The sequence below is a fragment of the Saccopteryx leptura genome, chromosome 7 (assembly GCF_036850995.1).
Source record: "Saccopteryx leptura isolate mSacLep1 chromosome 7, mSacLep1_pri_phased_curated, whole genome shotgun sequence".
Taxonomy (NCBI): Eukaryota; Metazoa; Chordata; class Mammalia; order Chiroptera; family Emballonuridae; genus Saccopteryx; species Saccopteryx leptura.
In genome coordinates, this window is record NC_089509.1 from 106,233,153 (window position 1) to 106,255,004 (window position 21,852).

The window sequence follows — 21,852 nt, forward strand, 5'->3', positions numbered from 1 at the left end:
ACATTGTTATAATGGATTGATCCAGTGCTGTTATCATAAATATAACTAACATTTACTATATACCGAGTACTATTTTTATAAAACAACTTATATATCTAATATTGCTTAATCATTCTTATTAACTCTTTTCCTTTTCTTTCTTCTTATTTTTTAACCGATTAAAGCACTCAGATTTAGAGGTTAAAAGACTTGCCCAGCCTGACCAGGCGGTGGCGCAATGGATAGAGCATCGAACTGGGATGTGGAGGACCCAGGTTCGAGACCCCGAGGTCTCCAGCTTGAGCATGGGCTCATCTGGTTTGAGCAAAGCTCACCAGCTTGAGCCCAAGGTCGCTGGCTCGAGCAAGGGGTCACTCGGTCTGCTGTAGCCTCCTAGTCAAGGCACATACAAGAAAGCAATCAATGAACAATTAAGGAACTCAATGAAGAATTGATGTTTCTCATCTCTCTCCCTTCTTGTCTGTCTGTCCCTATCTGTCCCTCCTTCTGACTCTCTCTGTCTCTGCCACAAAAAAGAAGACTTGCCCAAATCACACATGGTAGAGCAGAGTTTCAGACCAGCTGCCTTACTCTACAACCCGCTAGTCTCCTGACAACATCTAATGACGTTGAAGAAGTTAAAATGATGTCTCTGAACCTTGCAGACTTTATTTCAGAACAGACAACACTAACACAGGCATTCACAAAAAAAACAAAAAACAAACAAACAAAAAAACCCAGAGACAGCTGTTTAACAAAGCAAAAAGACACAAAATCCTGTAAATAAATGACAAAAGAGAAACCTCATTAAGTCTGACTTCATTTAGAAGTTGCTATAATTCAAGAAGGAGTTGAGCTAACATTGACATTTCCTCCATGTACAAAGGAAGTATTTAAGAAGTGATATATACCTAAGGTTTCCAAGAAAGTGCTTAAGTACTCAAGAAAACACACAAACACTTGCTTGTATATAATTCAGTTACTATCCATGCAAAGACAAACCTTGCTTAGATGCTGAAAGAGAATAGCTCAGGTAGTTACTGAAGCCACACTGTGTCTATCAAGAGAGACAATGTCCACTCAAATGTAATAAAAATGCATATCTGTCAAAATAGATTTCAGATATAATTTGACACCCTTTGAGACCTCTCTCCCTCTGGGTTGAGGGGCTGCTGCTGATCACTCTCAGAGAATGGCACCAGTGGCTCTCCACACAACTGTCACAAAACACCATCACAAATGGATCAGAATTGGTCCTCGAGGTGATGCTATTTATCCTTCCTGCCCTGGTGCATCAGAATGAAGAGCTTTGAACGTGTTTTTATAACTTAACATTCTGAACACTCGAGCATTGATTGTGATTTGGGCAGTGTGTTAAATACTGGAGAGACAAAGGTGAGGTAAATACTACTTCTCCCCCCAAACAAGTTTACAAACTGGTGTAAGATGGCACTGGGCTACAGCCTGTCACAGAGACATTCATTCAGGACCATCTTGTCAATTTTCTGTTCATTAGTGACATCACTAGTTTCCAGAATTGGACAAACAGGGTAAATTTGATAAACGCAACCATAACTTAGGTCAAAAGTTGAGGGCTCTAATAGGAGGTCAACTTGGGTCTCAAAGAGTGACTGAGTTTGACAAGCAACCACCAAACCCACAGAAACTGCTAGAAGCTAAATCTCTTCCGTGAAGTCTTTGCAGACCTTCCCCAATCCACAGAGTGTCTATAGACTCAAGAGCTTGAATCATACCAGTGGTGACCACCAGTCTCCCTTCTCCCCTTTCTTCCCCAACACCAGAGAAGCAAAGAAAAGAGGGAAAGAGGTTGGGGGGGGGGGCAAGAGACCACTTACCCCCTGTGACTCACAGGCTGCCGCTGTAACCGCACGTCTAGCCTGTGCTGGGAAAACAGGAGAAGGGTTGTAAGTGGACTAGAACTAAGTTTTAATATATAAGAATAGACTCTTTTAATATATAATTAAGCATGATTAAAAATACTGACTCAGACCCACTTGAACTTAGGAATATCAGTGGGAAAGATGAACTAGTCAAAGCTTAGTGGAGGCAATGATGAGGAGTGGGGGCATTTCATGCTTTACCTCACAATTTGAGACTCTGTCAAACTAATTATATACATATGTGAACACATATATTTTTAAGGTCGTCATTTTAATGATACCAACTAGGTTGCTTGTAAAAGAATCTTTGCATAGTTTTAATACTGAGTAATTCTGCCACTTTCTTTTATAGTATTCTTGGAAAGAGAGATAAGATAACCAAAGAAATAGAGTTCTATAATTTAACGCTTTTCTGCAAATACCACCCTTTTTAGAAGCAGGATAGACATTTTGCAAAACTTAACAAGAAAAGGAGATGTTTTCCCTTCCTTTATTCAGAGGATGACTAACAGGCCCTTGAATATCTATCTGCCCAGAGGTATGGCTGCTCTTGGAGGCTGGAATCACTTAGTTCTTAAACAGCTGGGCCCTCACTGCCCCTGCCTCCCACCGCTGGTCTACCAGTGAGCCCTGCCCGGGGCTGTAGAACACAGCCTCATGGTCTGACTATTGCCCTGGTGGGACCAGTCACCCTGCTTTGAGCTTCTTCCCTTTGGTCTGTCCTCTACCTTTCTCCCCCAGGCCATCCTTTTAGCTCAAAGGTCTATTCAAATTAATTTCCTGTTAGAAATCCCGAGGGACTTGCGTGGAGCCGAGCCAGCCTACCCCGCCCTCTGCGGCCCTGCCTTGTTTCCCACCTCGCCCGGCACTTACCGTTCACACCCGTGTCCAGGTGGCAGCCACACTGGACTCGCGCTTTTCTCTAAGCGCAGTGTTTCCTCTGCCTGTGTGCCTTCTACACGCCCTCCCAACCCTGTTCTCTCCCAGGCAAAACCCACCCGCCTGAACTCTGTCAAAGTGTCACCCTCCACCTGCCAGGGACCTTCCCTTTCTCCCCGCACCGAGCCAGTCACTCCTCTGGGGCGCTCTGTCGTTTGGGACATTCTGGATGTACCGTGGTACAATGTACAGTGGGTGGGAGTGTGGTCGCTGACTGATGCCACCTGCTATCTTTTTAGTGATAAATGCATCATTGCAAATGAAGATAGCAACGATGGCAGAAAAGCTCACAGCGCCGAGGCTGAAATCTGATGCACAGTGCGGGAGAAGCCCCGCAGCCTGGAGGGCGAGTGGGGAAGAGGAACCCAGAAGTGGGGAGCCAGGTGTGCCTCGGAGCGATGTCAGCGTGGGCATCTTGTGTGTGACTGGAGTGGACGAGCACGGAGGAGAACCGTGGGAGGTGAGGCTCAAGGCAGGCAAGGCTGGGAGTCGCCGAGCCTTGCGAACCACCCAGAAGACGATCATCTCTCTCTTAAGAACAATGAATAGGCATTGCGGAGTTCTATGACTGGGGGATGACATCACTCCACTGGCTTTTTTTTTTTATTTTTAATCGGAGCTTCAATGTGAATAATAAATAGACTATAGAGCAAGGTCAGGGAAGATGTGGGAGGCCTATTAGGAGGACGGGAAACAAATGATGGAAGCTTGACTATGGGAGTGAAGGAGCAGATGGGAAGAATTTGGACGAGTTTAAATTGAAATTCTTCCCAGAACTTTTAAGAAGCAAACAGATTAAGCACTCATGTTAAAGACTCAAACGGCATTTAAAAAAAAAAAAAAAGTGTCAACTTTAAATTATGATTACTCTAAGGGGCTTATCATAAAATAAAGCAGTTAAATAAAATAAAGCAGTTAAAAAGTAATTTGGTTAAATTTTACTACTAAGGAGAAAGAACAGGATGAAACAATATATGGATCATAAAATAGAAAGAGTAAAACGATCTCTTTTAAGCTATTTAGATAGAAGAACAACTGTTACCTCAGAAAGCTCCAAGGAGGCTCTGAACCACAGAACTAAACATTACAAAATGTTAATAGCAGGTGATCGTCTTATTTCATAACAGGTTTTTGAGACATGTTTCATATACCATACAACTTATCCATTTGAGTGTGCATTTCAGTGGTTGGCAGTATCTTCACAGAGTTCTGCGACCATCATCAGTCACTAATTCTGGAATATTTTCATGATCCAAGAAGAACCCTACTCCTACTAACAGTCAATGCCCATTTCTTCCCAACTACCCATGCCCTAGGCAGCCCCTACTCTACTTTCCTGCCTGTCCTGGACATTTCAGGTAAATGGAGTCATACAATATGTGGCTGTTTGTGACTGGCTTCTTTAACTTCAAAGTTCGATGCTTTCAAAGTTTATCCACATCGTAACACGTTTCCGTACTTAATTCCTTCTCATTACCAGCTAATATCACATTGTATAGAAAACCACATTTTTGTTTATCCATTCATTAGTTGATGCACATTTGTGTTGTTTTTACTTGTTGGCTATTATGAATAATGCTGCCATAAATATTCACATACAAGTTGAGTGCATAGTGGGCATATGATTTCATTTCTTTTAGGTATATACCTAGAAGAGGAATTGCTGAGTCATATGCATTTCATTATTTGAAGAACTGCCCACTGTCTCCTAAAACAGCAGCAAATTTTCCATTTTTATCAGCAGTGTGTGAGGTTTCCAATCTTCCCACATCCTCATCAACTCCTGTTATAACCTGTCTCTGATTCTAGCCATCCTAGTGGGTATGAAGTGTGATCTCATTGTGGTTTTGAGTTGCATTTCCCTTGTGGATAATGATGTTGAGTATCTTTTCATGCACTAACAAGCCATCTATATATCTTCTTTGGAAAAAATATCTATTTCTCCATTTGTAGTAATGTCTATTTCCTTTGTCCATTTTTTAATTTGGCTATTTGTCTTGTTGCTGAGTTTAAGACTTTGTGTGTGTGTGTGTGTGTGTGTGTGTGTGTGTGTGTGTGTGTATGAATATATATATATATGTATATATATATATATATATTCATTCTAGGTACAAGTTCCTTATCAGAATCATGATTTATAAAAATTTATAAAAACTTTGTCCAATTCTATGAGTTGCCTTTTCACTCTTTTGATGATGTTATCTGAAGTACAATTTTTTTTAATTTTTGATCAGATTAGATTGATCTACTTCTTTTGTTGCTGTGCATTATTTTCTTTCAGAGAAGAATAACTTTTATAAAACCATTAGACTATAGACCTGAGTTGCACCTAAGGATATTTCTTTATTTCTTTCCTTACCAACAAGAAGAGAAACTAAGTTCTATCATTCTTAAGAGCTTATAGTCATTTCCTCTAACATTCGCATGGTTTCTTCAAAGTTAAAAGACTATAACTAATGCCAGCCAACTCTGTCTTTAACAAGGGCAATTAGGCAGCATTACTCAGGCTTATCAGTTCTATGGCATTTTATTAGCTAGAGCAATTAGAAGAACTTATCATTTTTAAAAATCACATAATTATTGACTATTACAAACCCTGTTAGTGAGAAAGGTGATGACTTGTAACACTGCTATGAGGTAAAATGAAAATAAAGAATGAAAAGAAAGCCATAAAGGTAGAGGTTAAAGGAGGTAAGAAACATAAATTACAATTAGAGCGAGACATTGTGAAACCGTAATGCATTTTTTAAGACCCTTTAAGTCAAATTAATGAAAAAGAAAGAGGCTCAGTATTTGCCTTTGGTACAATTTTGATTTAAAGAGTTAAATTATTTCTTCTAACTCAACCTATTTATTTTCACATGAAAGCTATTAAGAAACAAAGTTAAATGTCTTTAAGGTTTTATTTATAAAAGAAGTCTTATAAATAGCAAAGAATACAAGTATGAATCTAAAAGATCATACCAGCAAATTTACATTTACATTATCTGAAAATCAACATATTTTCCAGGGCTGGGCTCTAAATTATCTGTCTTTAGATCTCCAAAACCCAACACTTGGATCTGCCCTGAAAAGGCACTCAAAAAAGCTGAAACTGTTTAATTGCATAAAGATATTGAATTCACCTTAATATCAAGTCTCCTTAATACACTTAGAAGTAGCTATGGCCTCCAAAGTTTATTATGGATATTTCTTCTCAGTTCTACATTTAATAGCATAGGTTAATCTTTACACGTGATTTCCTCCCTCAAGTTTTCACTGCAGGTCATTAAAAGAACTCTTTTTAACATCAGTTTGATTTTACCGAGAGATAAACGAAGGTGATTCACCGGCATGGCTGACCGATCTGGTTGGATTTGGGTAACAGTAACGCAGTTATGCTCTGGGAGCCTCTTACTTCCCTTCAGCTCAAAACCTGCCACCTTGTTTCTGTCTCCTTTCAGTGATGAGTTTCCTGCTCATTTGTCTCCCAGCAGCAGACAGGGATCATAAACCCACAGGGAGACTGACACAGCAGCCGAAATACCCCCACACCCACCCCAGATAACCTCTTCTCTTCCTTCTCGCCCTTCCAGTCTCTGTACCTGCTCAAACCCAGATCAGTTAATCCTCTCGTAGCAGACTTCCCTGTCTGGAGATAAAGCCCATAAACTTGAGACGGTCGTGCTCTGCCCTTCACCCAGCTGTGCCCCTCTGACTAGGGTGGGGAGTCCACAGAGGGAAGGGGTTATGCCTACCCAGAGCCTGGAACTGCCACCTTGAGTCTACGCTTTGGGATGCTGGAGGTTGCTACTCAAACACAGTCCCAAGTTCACTTCCAAGCCCTGTGGATAGAGTCTTCCCTGGCTTCACCCTCTAGCTGGAAGAGCGTCAAGCCCAAGGACCACTCAAGGGATGCCTGTGTGAAAGATGAACATAGACAGAGCTTGAATATATAGGTTAAAGTGTCCAAACATATGCATAAACATATGCATATTTATTATAGTATCCTCAAGGTATGAATGGAGCAGAAAGTGAGCAGAAAAGGGTGTGGGCCAGGAGCAAGAAAGAAAGAGGAAAGAAAGAAAGAAAGAAAGAAAGAAAGAAAGAAAGAAAGAAAGAAAGAAAGAAAGAAAGAAAGAAAGAAAGAAAGAAAGAAAGAAAGAAAGAAAGAAAGAAAGAAAGAAAGAAGAAAGAGAAAGAAAGAGGGAGGGAGGGAGGGAGGGAGGGAGGGAGAGAAAGAAAGAGAGAGAGAGGGAGAGAGAGAGAGAGAGAGAGAAAGAAAGAAAGAAAGAAAGAAAGAAAGAAAGAAAGAAAGAAAGACAGGCAAACAGGTAAATTATTAGAGAATAACAGATGAGCAACATCGGCCCCACAGATGAGGTTGTGAAAAAGAAGCTCTGATAGGATCTATGGGACAGTGACAAGCCAGGAATATAAAAAGGCAAGAAAGGAGCATTTTATGGAAGGAAGAGCAGATACAATCCTTGCAAGAGGGAACTCAGAGTGCTCAAGGATCAGAAAGGAAACACGTGTGGCTAGAGAAGCATCTTCAAGCAGATGGTGACTTCCTGTACAGATGTGGAGGCAGCTGAGGGTCTTTTCGTTCATTGTGAGTTAGAGCTAAGTTCCTAATCCCTGTGCTTTCTGAAGATGGCAGTGAACGTTCGCAGCAGGCACGCAGCAGCAGCGGGAGGCGAATGCAGCCACAGCCTGGCTCGTTCCTGCTGGCTGTGCCCTGAGATCTTGGAACAGACACTGCTATCAAGTGAGGTCCCTTGAGAAAGCTTGCACTCAGGCTTGAGGGTGCTCAGCAGCAACGTGAAGAGTCTGCTGTTAGCAGGAGATGAGCTAGAGCAGGGATCAGGAACCTTTTTGGCTGAGAGAGCCATGAACGCCACGTATTTTAAAATGTAATTCTGTGAGAGCCATACAATATGTTTAACACTAAATACAAGGAAATGTGTGCATTTTGTGTAAGACCAACACTTTTAAAGTACAATAAGTCTCTGAATTCTTTTTAATAATGTTGTTATGCTGTTGTTAACCAATGATGAATAAAGTACCTCTTACCATTAATGTGACTTCTGGTACTGCATGGTTTTGCTGATGGCTTTGTAGTCTGGTTGATACATGGCAAGGTTAAGCTTCATGCAGGCATTGAGACTTCCATCTGTTAAACATGATCGTAGGTTGGTCTTAACGTTCTTTAGATGTGAGAAAGACTGCTCACATGCATACGTAGAGCCAAACATTGTCATTACAGCAATACTCACACGCTGCAGTGTGTGGTATGTGATGGGAAGTGCGTTTCAAGTTTTGACAATCAGCTGGTCTGCGGGATGAAGTTTTTCATTTCTCCCCACTTGTGTTTGCTTGCCAACTCTGCTTGATGTCGTGCAAGTCTTTCCAAATCTTCATTCAGTGACTTGAACTTACTCACCCACATGTCTGAGGCCTTCAGGTCAGCAGCTTATAGCTCAAAATCTCTGATGGAGACACCGGGGATGTAACTCAGGTCGACGCTGTCCACTGCACACTCGTGTGGATGGGTAATGAACTTACAATAAAAAGACGAGTGCACTCATGAAATTCTCCAAAGCGCACTTTAAAAGACTGCAGGAGATTAGATGTGAAGCCCACTGGCTGCTGGAGATCAAGATGTTGAGCAGGGTCACTTGCTGTGCTGCATCTTTAAACTCTCCCAGTTTTTCAAAGTATAGTAAATGACCTGTTTCAATGTCAGCAATGAAGAGTTCCAGCTTATTTTCAAATGCAAACACTGCTTGTTGAAGGGATAAGACTATATTTCCAACGCCTTGCATTTTCACATTGAGCTGGTTCAGATGTTCAGTCATGTCCACGAGATAGTAGAACTTCAGGAGCCACTCAGTGTTAGCTAACTCAAGATGCTCGATGTTTTTCATTTCAAGAAAAGTCCAGATTTCACTCAGACAAGCAGCAAAATGGCTGAGCACCTTCCCTCTTGACAACCAACACACATTGCTGTGCAGAAGCAGACCAGGATAATTATTCCCAACTTCATCCAGCAATGTTTTAAACTGGTAATCATTTAAAGCTCAGGCAACAATAAAGTTGACCACCTGAATGACCAGTGACATCACCTCACCAAGCTGCTCACCACACATCTGAGCACAAAGCGCCTCCTGATATAGGATGCAGTGAAAACTTAGGATGGATCTCTTTTCATGTTTACGAAGAAGCACTACGAATCCTGTTTTTCCCCACCATGCACGGAGCACCATCAGTACACACCAAAATAAGTTTATCCATCGGTAGATTTTTTTCTTTAGTGAATTCAGTGAAAGACTTGAATAAGTCCTCCCCTCTTGTTGTCCCTTTCATAGGTAAAACAGCAAGACTTTCCTCATGTTGTGTGTCACTGACAGCATACCTTACAATCACAATGAACTGAGATAAATGGCTTACATCTGTTGACATCCAAAGTGAGAGAAAAGAATGGTGCTGCATTTATGCAGCATTCACTTGTGTTGCCTCAATTTGATTTGCCATCATGATGGTATGATCGTGAACAGTTCTTGCCGACAGAGACATGTCTTTTATTCATTTGATTATCTTGTCTTTATCCAAAAAGTCGTCAAAAAGTTCCTTGGCAACATCAAGCATGAATATTTTGGCATATTCCCCCTCTGTGAATGGCTTTTCATTTCTCACAATTGCTAAAGCACCAGCAAAGCTAGCCAAATTCCAGTCACCTTGTTGGGTCCAAACACGGAGTTGCTGCTGACTAGCTTGCACACTGCACAGTAGCTCTTGACATGCTTTCTTCCTGCTGTCCCCCGCTGGATATTTCTATGCAAATGTAGTATGGCATGTGTCGAAGTGCTGCTTTATATTTGACTGTTTCACTGATGCAATTTTATCATTGCATATTAGACACACTGCAGAACCTGCTCTCTCCACAAAGGCAAATTCCTCTGTCCATTCCTGCTGAAAAGTACAATACTTCTCTTTTTTTTTCTTTTAGCCATCTTCTTCATCAAAAGGGTTTCTGCAGTTAGCTGGCTGACTACCTGATTAAAAGAAGGGAAGTTTACTTCCTGACCTCACAATGACCTATGTACTAATATTACGCATTATACAATAAAAATTTGGTGTTGTCCCGGAGGACAGCTGTGATTGGCTCCAGCCACCCGCAACCATGAACATGAACGGTAGGAAATGAATGGATTGTAATACATGAGAATGTTTTATATTTTTAATATTATTTCTTTTTTATTAAAGATTTGTCTGTGAGCCAGACGCAGCCATCAAAAGAGCCACAGCTGGCTCACGAGCCATAGGTTCCCGACCCCTGAGCTAGAGTGACAGTCAATCCACATCTTTATCCAGCAAGTCACAGGATGTGCCTGGTCCACAGTCTGCAGCTACCAACTGCCCCTTCTAAGAGGAAACTAGCAGACAGGCTTGTCTGGGCGCTGGATACTGACGCCGGACACTGACGCCATGCTTCCTGCACCTTTCCTCACTCCTGTTCTCACAAATCACTGATGAAAGAATGTATTATTGTCTTCCTTTAATAGGAGAAATCAGGGCTTGAAAAGAGAAGGTAGCTGCTCCAAGTCACATGCTGATAAAGGGTGGACCCTTTGCAGGACCCAACACTGCCTGCCTCATGGACAGAACATGGTCATTGGCCTGATAAAGGTGCTCAGCTCTGGAGCAAGAGACACTGGGATCCCAGCGTGGCCACTGTACCCTGTGGGACCTTGGTCACCTCACTCCTCTGAGTCTCCATTTTCTTGTCGGTAGAGTGGAGGTAATTGTAGTACTCTATGTAAATGGTTGTGGAAGGTAATGCCTATTTGATACTGTGATTTATATAAGAAATATGTATTTTTTGTCTTCATCACCATTTCTAACACAGAGCTTTTAAAACCCTTGGGATTTCCTAAGTGATCAGAGAGGTTAAGATGACTTTTGGAATGACCCTCCCTCAGAGTGCAGGCTGGTTGCCGAAGGAACCAACTACATGAATAGAAGGTAGAACTGACAGTTCTCTCCACCTCCGGGGAGGGGAGAGGGGCTGAAGGCTGAACTGATCACCAGTGGCCAATGATTTAATCAATTACATCTATGTAATGAAGCTTCCATAGAAACCCAGAAGGACAAAGTTCCGAGAGTTTCTGGGCTGGTAAACAAAACACGTGGTGACTCGGGGAGAGTGGTTCACTGGGAGAAAGAAAGGAAGCCCCAAGCTCTCCCCATTCCTTGCCCTGTGCACCCCCTCCATCTGGCTGTTCCTGGGTTACAGTCTTTAATAATAAACTGACGATCTAGCAAGTAACATGCTTCTGGGTTTTGTGAGCTGCTCTAGCATGTTTTGGGAATCCAAGGAGAGAGTGATCAAAACCTTCGATTTATAGCTGGTAGGTCAGAAGCACAGGCTTCCAGCTGGTGTCTGAAATAGGGAAGCAGGGGAAGAAGGCAGTCTGTGGGACTGAACCCTTAACCGGGAGATCTGACACTGTGTCTAGTAGGATAGTCAGCATTGAGTTGAATTGTCAGACACCCAGCTGGGGTTGGAGCAGTTCTTGTTGGTGTGGGGAAGTCTGCCACCACCACAGCAGAACCAGGTGCGCAGAACCCTGAACGTGTCAAGTACGTGGAACGTGGAACGTCACAAGCACTTGACACACGTCAGCGGGCTGTACTACTCTTCCGTTGCTTCGCCCCTCTCTACCCTGCTGCACCCACACTTTATCGATCCCAGGAACCACCAATCTCTTACTTAAAGATGTGCCAGAGCTTGTCAAATTGGGATGTTACTAATAACATATGAGTCCTTAAAGAGCAAAGCAGTCATCTAGAGCAGCTATTTTTAAACAGTGTGCCGTGGAACACTGGTGTGCTGCAGAATTTTGTTTTTGTTTTTGTTTTTTTGTATTTTTCCAAAGTTAGAAGCGGGTAGGCAGTCAGACGGACTCCCACATGTGCCCAACCAAAATCCACCCGGCATGCCCACCAGGGGTGATGCTCTGCCCATCTGGGGCGTTGCTCTGCTGTAGCTGAGGCAATCTAATCTAGCGCCTGAGGCAGAGGCCATGGAGCCATCCTCCCTGCCGGGGCCAACTTTGCTCCAATGGAGCCTTGGCTGCGGGAGGAGAAAAGAGAGAGAGAAAGGAGAAGAAGAAGGGTGGAGAAGCAGATGTGCGCTTCTCCTGTGTGCCCTGGCCGGGAATCAAACCAGGAACTTCCACAGGCCAGGCTGACGCTCTACTGTGGAGCCAAATGGCCAGAGCCTGCAAGAACTTTTAAAACATGCAATACCTATTTAGTTAGGGGCACTGACCTCTTTTCCTTTATATTGTCAAATAAAAAAATGACAATATCCAATATAACAATAATCATCTTGTGTGAATGAATCAAAGTTTTACCTATTTTTTTTTTGTCAGATTGGGAAAAAATATAACATTTTTTGGTGTGCCGCAGAATTTTAGTAATTAGTTTATGTGTGTCATGAGATGAAAAAGGTTAAAAATTCGTAACCTGGGGAGTCAGCACAAATACTCACAGCAGCATTCAATGTCGGGCAGTGGCCTACTGAGACAGTAGAGAAACAGTCATTTTCTTGAGAGGCTACATCTTTGCTCAAAGTGTCTCCTGGGTTAGCTGTCAGCCTGAGCCCCGGGGGACACTCCAGTCCAGAGCCCCAATGAATGCCACACGACTCTCTTTTCTCCTCTCTGACTAATGTAACCTTCCATGAAGATCGCACTCACTCACACACTACAGACGTGTTCTGAGGTTTCAGAAAGAAAGCCCGTTCTGAGAATCCATGTCTCCATCCTTAGGCACATTTGAATCTCCAGGCTTCCCTGTGGCTTTTAGCAGGGTGTGGATATGGCTCCCTTGTACCAGATGCTTTGATTTATTTAAAACACTGAACACATCCTTTGGACAGGTGGTCAAGAAGGATGAGTGTAATTAAGGAGATGGTGGAGTGAATTACTCCCTCTCCACCTTCGCGCTCATGCGCATCCACCTACGGGCTTTCTGGCCAGCTCATTCGCAGCCCCGGAAGGAGTCTCTCATGGGCTTCCTCTCCTCATCCGCAGCGGCTGCTCTCTGCGTGGTTCACGAGGCTGTTGTCGCTATGAATGAGATCTCATCATTCGTGAACTATCAGGAGAGTTTAAGAGGAAAGGACAACTGGGCATAGTTAAGGTATTGGTATTGTTACTACTTTGTATTCTTTTTTTTTTTTTTAAAGAATTTTTTTTTATTAAATTTAATGCAGTGACATTGATAAATCAGGGTACATATGTTGAGAGAAAATATCTCTAGATTATTTTGACATTTGATTGTGCTGTATACCCCTCCCCCAAAGTTAAACTGTCTTCTGTCACCTTCTATCTGGTTTTCTTTATGCCCCTCCCCTCCCCTAACCCCTCTCTCCTTCTTCACCCCCTCCCCCCCTCCCCCAACCTCCCGCCCCTGTTGCCATCACATTCTTGTTCATGTCTCTGAGTCTCAGTTTTATGTCCCTTCTATGTATGGATTCATCTTAGTTTTTTTTTTTTTTTTCTGATTTACTTATTTCACTCCGTATAATGTTGTCAAGGTCCATCCATGTTATTGTAAATGATTTGATGTCATCATTTCTTATGGCTAAGTAGTATTCCATAGTATATATGTACCAAAGCTTTTTAATCCACTTGTCCTCTGACGGACACTTGGGCTGTTTCCAGATCTTCGCTATTGTGAACAATGCTGCCACAAACATGAGGGTGCATTTCTCCTTTTCGAGCCGTTCTATGGTGTCCTTGGGGTATATTCCTAAAAGTGGGATAGCTGGGTCAAAAGGCAGTTCGATTTTCAGATTTTTGAGGAATCTCCATACTGTTTTCCACAGTGGCTGCACCAGTCTGCATTCCCACCAGCAGTGCAAGAGGGTTCCTTTTTCTTCACATCCTCGCCAGCACTTATTCTGTGTTGTTTTGTTGATAAGCGCCATTCTGACTGGTGTGAGATGATATCTCATTGTGGTTTTAATTTGCATTTCTCTAATGATTAATGATGTTGAGCATTTTTTCATATACCTATTGGCCATCTGTATGTCCTCTTTGGAGAAGTGTCTATTCATCTCTTTTGCCCATTTTTGGATTGGGTTCTTTGTCTTCCTGGTGTTGAGTTTTACAAGTTCTTTATAAATTTTGGTTATTAACCCCTTATCAGATGTATTGTCAAATATGTTCTCCCATTGTGTAGTTTGTCTTTTTATTCTCTTCTTGTTGTCTTTAGCTGTGCAAAAGCTTTTTAGTTTGATATAGTCCCATTTGTTTATCCTGTCTTTTATTTCACTTCCCCGTGGAGATAAATCAGCAAATATATTGCTCCGAGAGATGTCCGAGAGCTTACTGCCTATGTTTTCTTCTAAGATGCTTATGGTTTCACGGCCTACATTTAAGTCTTTTATCCATTTTGAGTTTATTTTTGTGAGTGGTGTAAGCTGGTGATCTAGTTTCATTTTTTTGCAGGTAGCTGTCCAATTTTCCCAACACCATTTGTTAAAGAGGCTGTCTTTACTCCATTGTATTTCCTTACCTCCTTTGTCAAATATCAGTTGTCCATAGAACTGTGGGTTTATTTCTGGGTTCTCTGTTCTGTTCCATTGATCTATATGCCTGTTCTTATGCCAGTACCAGGCTGTTTTGAGTACAACGGCCTTGTAGTATAACTTGATATCAGGAAGTGTGATACCTCCCACTTTATTCTTCTTTTTTAAGATTGCTGAGGCTATTCGTGTCCTCTTTTGGTTACATATAAATTTTTGGAATATGTGTTCTATATCTTTGAAGTATGTCATTGGTATTTTAATTGGTATTGCATTGAATTTATAGATTGCTTTGGGTAATATAGACATTTTAATAATGTTTATTCTTCCTAACCATGAGCACGGTATATGCTTCCACTTGTTTGTATCTTCTTTGATTTCTTTTATCAATGCTTTGTAATTTTCCGAGTACAAGTCTTTAGTCTCCTTGGTTAAGTTTACTCCTAGGTACTTTATTTTTTTGGTTGTAATTGTGAAGGGGATTGTTTCCTTAATTTCTCTTTCTGACTGTTCATTGTTGGTGTATAAAAATGCTTCTGATTTCTGAGTATTGATTTTATATCCTGCCACTTTGCTGAATTTATTTATCAGGTCCAGTAGTTTTTTGACTGAGACTTTAGGGTTTTCTATATACAATATCATATCATCTGCAAATAATGATAGTTTTACTTCTTCTTTTCCAACTTGAATGCCTTTTATTTCTTCTTCTTGTCTGATTGCTGTGGCTAGGACTTCCAGGACTATGTTAAATAAGAGTGGTGAAAGGGGGCACCCCTGCCTTGTTCCTGATCTTAAGGGTATTGCTTTTAATTTTTTCCCATTGAGTATGATGTTGGCTGTGGGTTTCTCATAGATAGCTTTTATCATGTTGAGGTATGTTCCCTGTATTCCCACTTTGCTGAGAGTTTTGATCATGAATGGGTGCTGGATTTTATCAAATGCTTTTTCTGCATCTATTGAAATTATCATATGGTTTTTCTCCTTCTTTTTGTTTATGTGATGAATCACATTGATTGATTTACGAATATTGTACCAGCCTTGCCTCCCCAGAATAAATCCCACTTGATCATGGTGTATGATTTTTTCCATATATTGTTGGATCCGGTTTGCTAATATTTTGTTGAGAATTTTAGCATCTATATTCATCAGAGATATTGGCCTATAATTTTCTTTCTTTGTGTTGTCTTTGCCTGGTTTTGGAATCAGAATTATGCTCGCCTCATAAAAGGAGCTTGGAAGTCTTCCTTTCTCTTGAATTTTTTGAAATAGTTTGAGAAGGATAGGAGTTAGTTCTTCTTTGAATATTTGGTAGAATTCCATTGTGAAGCCATCGGGCCCTGGACTTTTCTTTGTTGGGAGTTTTTTGATAACTATTTCGATCTCATTTGGTGTAATCGGTCTGTTTAGGTTTTCTGATTCTTCCAGATTGATTTTTGGAAGATTGTATGTTTCAAGGAATTTGTCCATTTCATCTAGGTTGTCTAGTTTTTTGGCATACAGTTCTTCATAGTATTTTCTTACAATATTTTGTATTTCTGTTGTGTCAGTTGTTATTTCTCCTCTCTCATTTCTAATTTTATTTATTTGAGTCCTCTCTCTCTTTTTCTTGGTGAGTCTACTTAAAGGTTCATCAATCTTGTTTACCTTTTCAAAGAACCAGCTCCTAGTTTCATTGATCCTCTGTATTGTTTCTTTAGCCTCTATGTCATTTATTTCTGCTCTGATCTTTATTATTTCCTTCCTTCTACTACATTTGGGCTTTACTTGCTGTTCTTTTTCTAATTCTTTTAGATGCAGGGTTAAGTTGTTTATTTGAGCTTTTTCTAGCTTCTGAAAGTGTGCCTGTAGTGCTATGAACTTCCCTCTCGGCACTGTTTTCGCTGTGTCCCATAAATTTTGAGTTGTTGTATGCTCATTGTCATTCGTTTCTAGGAATTTTTTTGTTTCTTCTTTGATCTCATTCTTAATCCATTCATTATTTAACACCCTGCTATTTAGTTTCCATGTGTTTGAGAATTTTTTAGCTTTTCTGCTGTGATTCATTTCTAGTTTCATGCCGTTGTGATCGGAGAAAGTGCTTGATATGATTTCAGTCTTCTTAAATTTGTTGAGAGCACTTTTGTGCCCTAACATGTGGTGTATCCTAGAGAATGTACCATGAGCACTTGAAAAGAATGTATATTCTGCTGCTTTAGGGTTAAAGGATCTGAAGATATCTATTAAATGGAGTTGATCTAGTGTTTCCAATAAGTCTGCTGTTTCTTTGTTAATTTTCTTTCTTGAGGATCTATCTAGTGATGTTAGTGGGGTATTGAAATCCCCTACTATTATAGTATTGCTGTTGATCTCGCCCTTTAAATCCATCAAACTCTGTTTTATATATTTGGGTGCTCATATATTAGGTGCATAGATATTTATAATAATTATATCTTCCTGTTGGATTACTCCCTTTATCATTATGTAGTGGCCTTCTTTATCTCTTACTATATCCTTTGTTTTAAAGTCCAATTTGTCTGATATAAGTATTGCTACCCCAGCTTTTTTTTCATTTCCGTTTGCATGAAATGTTTTTTTCCATCCTTTTACCTTCAATCTATGTGTGTCTTTTGTTCTAAGGTGTGTCTCTTGTAGACAACATATGTATGGGTCCTGTTTTCTTATCCATGCAGCTACCCTATGTCTTTTGATTGGATCATTTAACCCATTTACATTTAAGGTTATTATTGATATGTAGTTGTTTATTGCCATTTTCTTCTTTAAAGGTGTATTCCTTTTTTTGCTATATTCTTTTCCAACTTTGATCTGTTTACAACAGGCCCCTTAACATTTCTTGCAGCGTTGGTTTGGTTGTAATGAATTCCTTGAGTTTTTTTTTGTCTGGGAAGCTTTTTATTTCTCCTTCGATTTTAAACGATAGCCTTGCTGGATAAAGTAGTCTTGGTTGTAGGTTCTTGTTCTGCATTACTTTGAATATTTCTTGCCATTCCCTTCTGGCCTCAAGTGTTTCTGTTGAGAAGTCGGATGTCATCCTTATGGGGGCTCCTTTGTAGGTGATAACTTTTTTTTCTCTTGCAGCTTTTAATATTTTCTCTTTATCACTTAGCTTTGGTATTTTAATTATGATGTGTCTTGGTGTAGGTTTCTTTGGGTTTCTCTTTAATGGAGTTCTCTGTGCTTCTTGGACTTGTGAGAGTTTCTCTTGCATTAATTTAGGGAAGTTTTCAGTTATGATATGATTGAACAAAGTCTCTATCCCTTGTTCTTTTTCTTCTTCTTCAGGAACCCCTATGATGCAGATGTTATTTCTCTTCATGTTGTCACAGAGCTCTCTAAGTGTTTCCTCTGACTTTTTGAGTCTCCTTTCTCTTTTCTTCTCTGCTTTCATGCCTTCATTCTAGTTGTCCTCCAACTCGCTGATTTGATCCTCAGCTGTATCCATCCTGTTTTTAATTCCTTCCATTGTGGTCTTCATTTCTGATATTGTATTTGTCATCTCTGACTGATTCTTTTTTAATATTTCAATATCCTTTTTTATACTTGCTATTTCTTTATTTAGATTTTCAAACTGCCCCTCCATTGTTGTTCTAAGATCCCTAAGCATACTTACAATCATTATTTTGAACTCCGCATCTGGAAGTTTGATTATTTCCATATCACTCAGCTCATCTCTCAAAGGTGTCTCTTGTGGTTTCATTTGGGTTGCACTCCTTTGTCTTCTCATAATGGTGTTTTATTTGTAGAGTTGGTTGAGTCTAGGCTTGGCGTTGTCTGCCTCCAGTTTTCAGTTGTGTTATTTCTAGGTCTTCTTGGGTTGGTATTAGCTATTATTTGTAATCCACTTTCAGATTTGGGCAGCTTTGAAGTCTTGATTTGTTTGTTTTCTTAACAGGTGATAGTCTTGTTAACTGATCTCAGCAGGGGGCTTCCTTGAAACTGTAACCAGGAATGCTGTGGGTGTAACCTGAGATGCTGAAGGTCTCTTCCACCAACTAATCTCACTGGGGGCAGGGTTTTTTCTCAGCTTCAGTAGGGAGAGGTGTATCTCAGATCTCCATGGAGACCTGAGTTACTTCCCCTCCTCCCCACTTCTTGTTTTCAGCTGTGTCTTGTTGCGGTGATTGGAGCTGGATAGATGTCTGGAGATCTCTGATCCGGAAGCACTTCAGCTCTGTTTTGTGAAAGGTTCAGTCCCTCCCCCAGCTATGGCCACCTCCAGCACAAATGAGTCAGCTTTTTTATTTCGTTTCTTGCATACCTTAGCCCCTCACAGTCTGTCCCTCTCCTTGTCCTTTCCACTTGGGAGATAAGCTGGTCTTTTCAACCCACCTTGCTCCCTGGTCATCAGGTAAGTGGCTGTGAGCAGTAGTTTCTGCTCTTTTTCCTCTGTGAAATCCTCTCTGGGCTCTCAGCCTCACCCCCCCCCTTCTGTTCCTGTAAGCAGAGGAGATTCAGGCACTCCTTACCAGGATTATTGTGGCTTCCTCTTTGCTACTTGGTTTTTTAGAGCAAGAATGCAGTTCAGTGTTGGTTTTTCATGCTGATTTTTCCTAAATTGATTTGTATTCCAGTTTGGTGTTGAGAGCTGGGCATCTATGCATCCGCCTACTCCGCTGCCATCTTCCCACCAACTACTTTGTATTCTTAATGGCTAAAAAGAGAGATGTGTGATCTTTAACAATGGTTTTCAATCTATTTTCTTGCAAGCCATAATAAAAATATATATATGTATATAAAACTTATACCTTACCACAGTTACTAATCCTGAAACTGAAGTTTTGTACAATAGAACTTATCCTTCATAAATACCATATACTCTGATAGTTTCTATTCTTTTTTGTTTTTTAATGCTGGTTGCAATCTACCAGTATGGATGAGTCATAACTATTTATTAATGAGTCATGACTCGTAGTTTATAAAACACTGTTGAAAAGTCAGAAACTTATATTTATATATATCTTTTAGTATAAGACAAATTAGGCTCAAGGCACAAATATTCCGTCTCCCAACAAATATGTGCACATATGCACTCAACGATTACCCATTCTTCCAGAGTAAACAATATTAATCCAAGATAATTGACCACTTCCTTGATTATCCTCACGATCCTCAAGAGAGAACAGGGTTGCTCATCAGATGGGCTGTTTGCATCCATCCTCAATATGTCATTTTATTTTAAGAACACAAAAACCACAAAACATGAGCCCTCTGAAAAGTATGCATATATACATGTACTTCTGGTTAAGAAATCTCCACCAAGCAGATTTTTCTCTTGAGATTTTGGACAAGCTCATTTCTTAACAGAAAATGCAAACATGCAGATTCTCATTTTTAAAACATTGAAAGTTTAGATTTATCATGAAAGAAAAGGAGAAAGAAAAGTGGAAAAGGAAAAGAAAAGAAACAAAAGGAGGGATAAAATGGGAGGAGGGAAGATACAGATTTAAGACATATTTTGTTACTTGTAAATCTTTTTCAGTCTATTAAAATAATTAGTATTAATTAAATATCCTAAGTTTATAGTGTAATATCAGCCAAACTAAAGCTCACTAAAGAAAACATTGTTTTTCACTGATGAATAGAATTTATGACATGTTTACACCCTTGTTTTAGAGGTAATTTTTTTCTCAACAAAAACGGATTTTAGAATGAGATAAGCTCAGCACTTTGTTTTGTTTTCATTAATAAGTTGGTTTTTTAGAGCAGTCATAGGTTCACAGCAAAACTAAGAGGAAAGTACAGAGTTCCATAGAGCCCTGTCTCCGCAGAGCACAACCTCTCCCTATCAACATCTCCCACCAGGTGGAGCATTTGTTACAATCTGCGAGCCTACATGGATGCACTGTTATCACTCCAAGTCCATGGTTTATGTTAAGGTTCATTCTTGGTGTTGTAGATTTCATGGGTTTGGAGAAATGTATGATAACAGGTATCTAGGACAGAGTGGTTTCTTCGCCTTAAAAATCCTTCTTGCTCTGCCTAATCATCTTCATCCTTAACCCTTCATGACTACTGATCTTTTAACTGTCTCCATGGTTTGCCTTTTCCAGAACATCATATAGTTGGAACCACACAGTATGAAGTCTTTTCAGATTGACCTCTTTCACATTTAAGGTTCCTGATGTGATCATACAGCTCATTTCTTTTTAATCCTGGATAGTATTCCACAGTCTAGATGCAACACAGTTTACTTATCTATTCACCTACTGAAAGACATTTTGGTTGCATCCAAGTTTTGACAATGACGAGTAAAGTTGCTATAATATCCGTGTACAGTTTTTGTGTAAACACAAGTTTTCTGATCCTTTTGGTAAGTACCAAGGAGCACCATTGTTAGATTGTACGGTAGGAAACCACCAAACTGTTCTCCGAAGTGGCTAGGTTATTTATTTTGCATTCCCACCAACAGTGAATGAGATTTCCTGTTGATCACCATCCTCAGCACGTTTGGTGTTGCCAGTCTCTGGATTCCAGCCGTTCTGCTGAGGAGTAGTGCTATCTCATTGTTGTTTTAGTTAGTAGTTCCCTAATGACACATGCTGTGTAGCATTCTTTCATGTGTTTATTTGCCATCTATCTATCCATCTATTTGGTATCTTTGCTTATTTTCAGATCAGCTTGGTTTTTTTTCCTTATTGTTGAGTTTTAAGAGTTCTTTTTATGTTTTGGATAATATGTGTCTTTGCAAATATCTCCCAGTCGATGGCTTGTTTCCTCATTCTCTTGATGCTTAGTAGATTTTAGTATTCCCAAACATGTTGAGTTATGCAGCTCCCTAATAAAAAAAGAGAAGGAGGTATATAATTTTCAGATTGGATGGTCAGGTGAATTAATCTCTGGTGTTTCATTTCTATCAGTATTGATTGTGGAGACCTTGATAAAATCATGTTCCTTTCAGAAATGAAAGGTAGTCTCCCAAAATTTGTTTTTATCTTCTCCATTTGGCTTTTTAATAAAATTTTTGTTTTTAAAAACAAGTAAAATATCATAAAGCACAAAATTTTTGCCTTTTGAGGGCAGAAAGATATGCAATAAGAATGTGTTTTTAATAAAATAAAAAAGAGATACTATTGCCAAAAGAATAGGCAAGTAGATCAGTGGAACAGAATAGAGAGTTTGGAAACAACCCACGGAAATATAGTTAACTGATCTTTGACACAGAAAAAAAAGGCAATACAAAGGAGCAAAGACAGTCTTTTCACCAAATGGTACTGGGACAACTGGACAGCCACATGCAAAGAAGTGGATCTGGACACAGACCTTACACATCTCATAAAAAAAATTAACTTAAAATGGATCACAGATGTAAATGTAAATGCAAAAATATATGGAAATCCCAGAAGATAACACAGGAGAAAACTAGATGCCCTGGGGAGTAGTGGTAACTTTTAGGTACAACACCAAAGATAGATACTTAAAATAAATAATTGATAAGCTGGACTTCATTAAAATTAATTT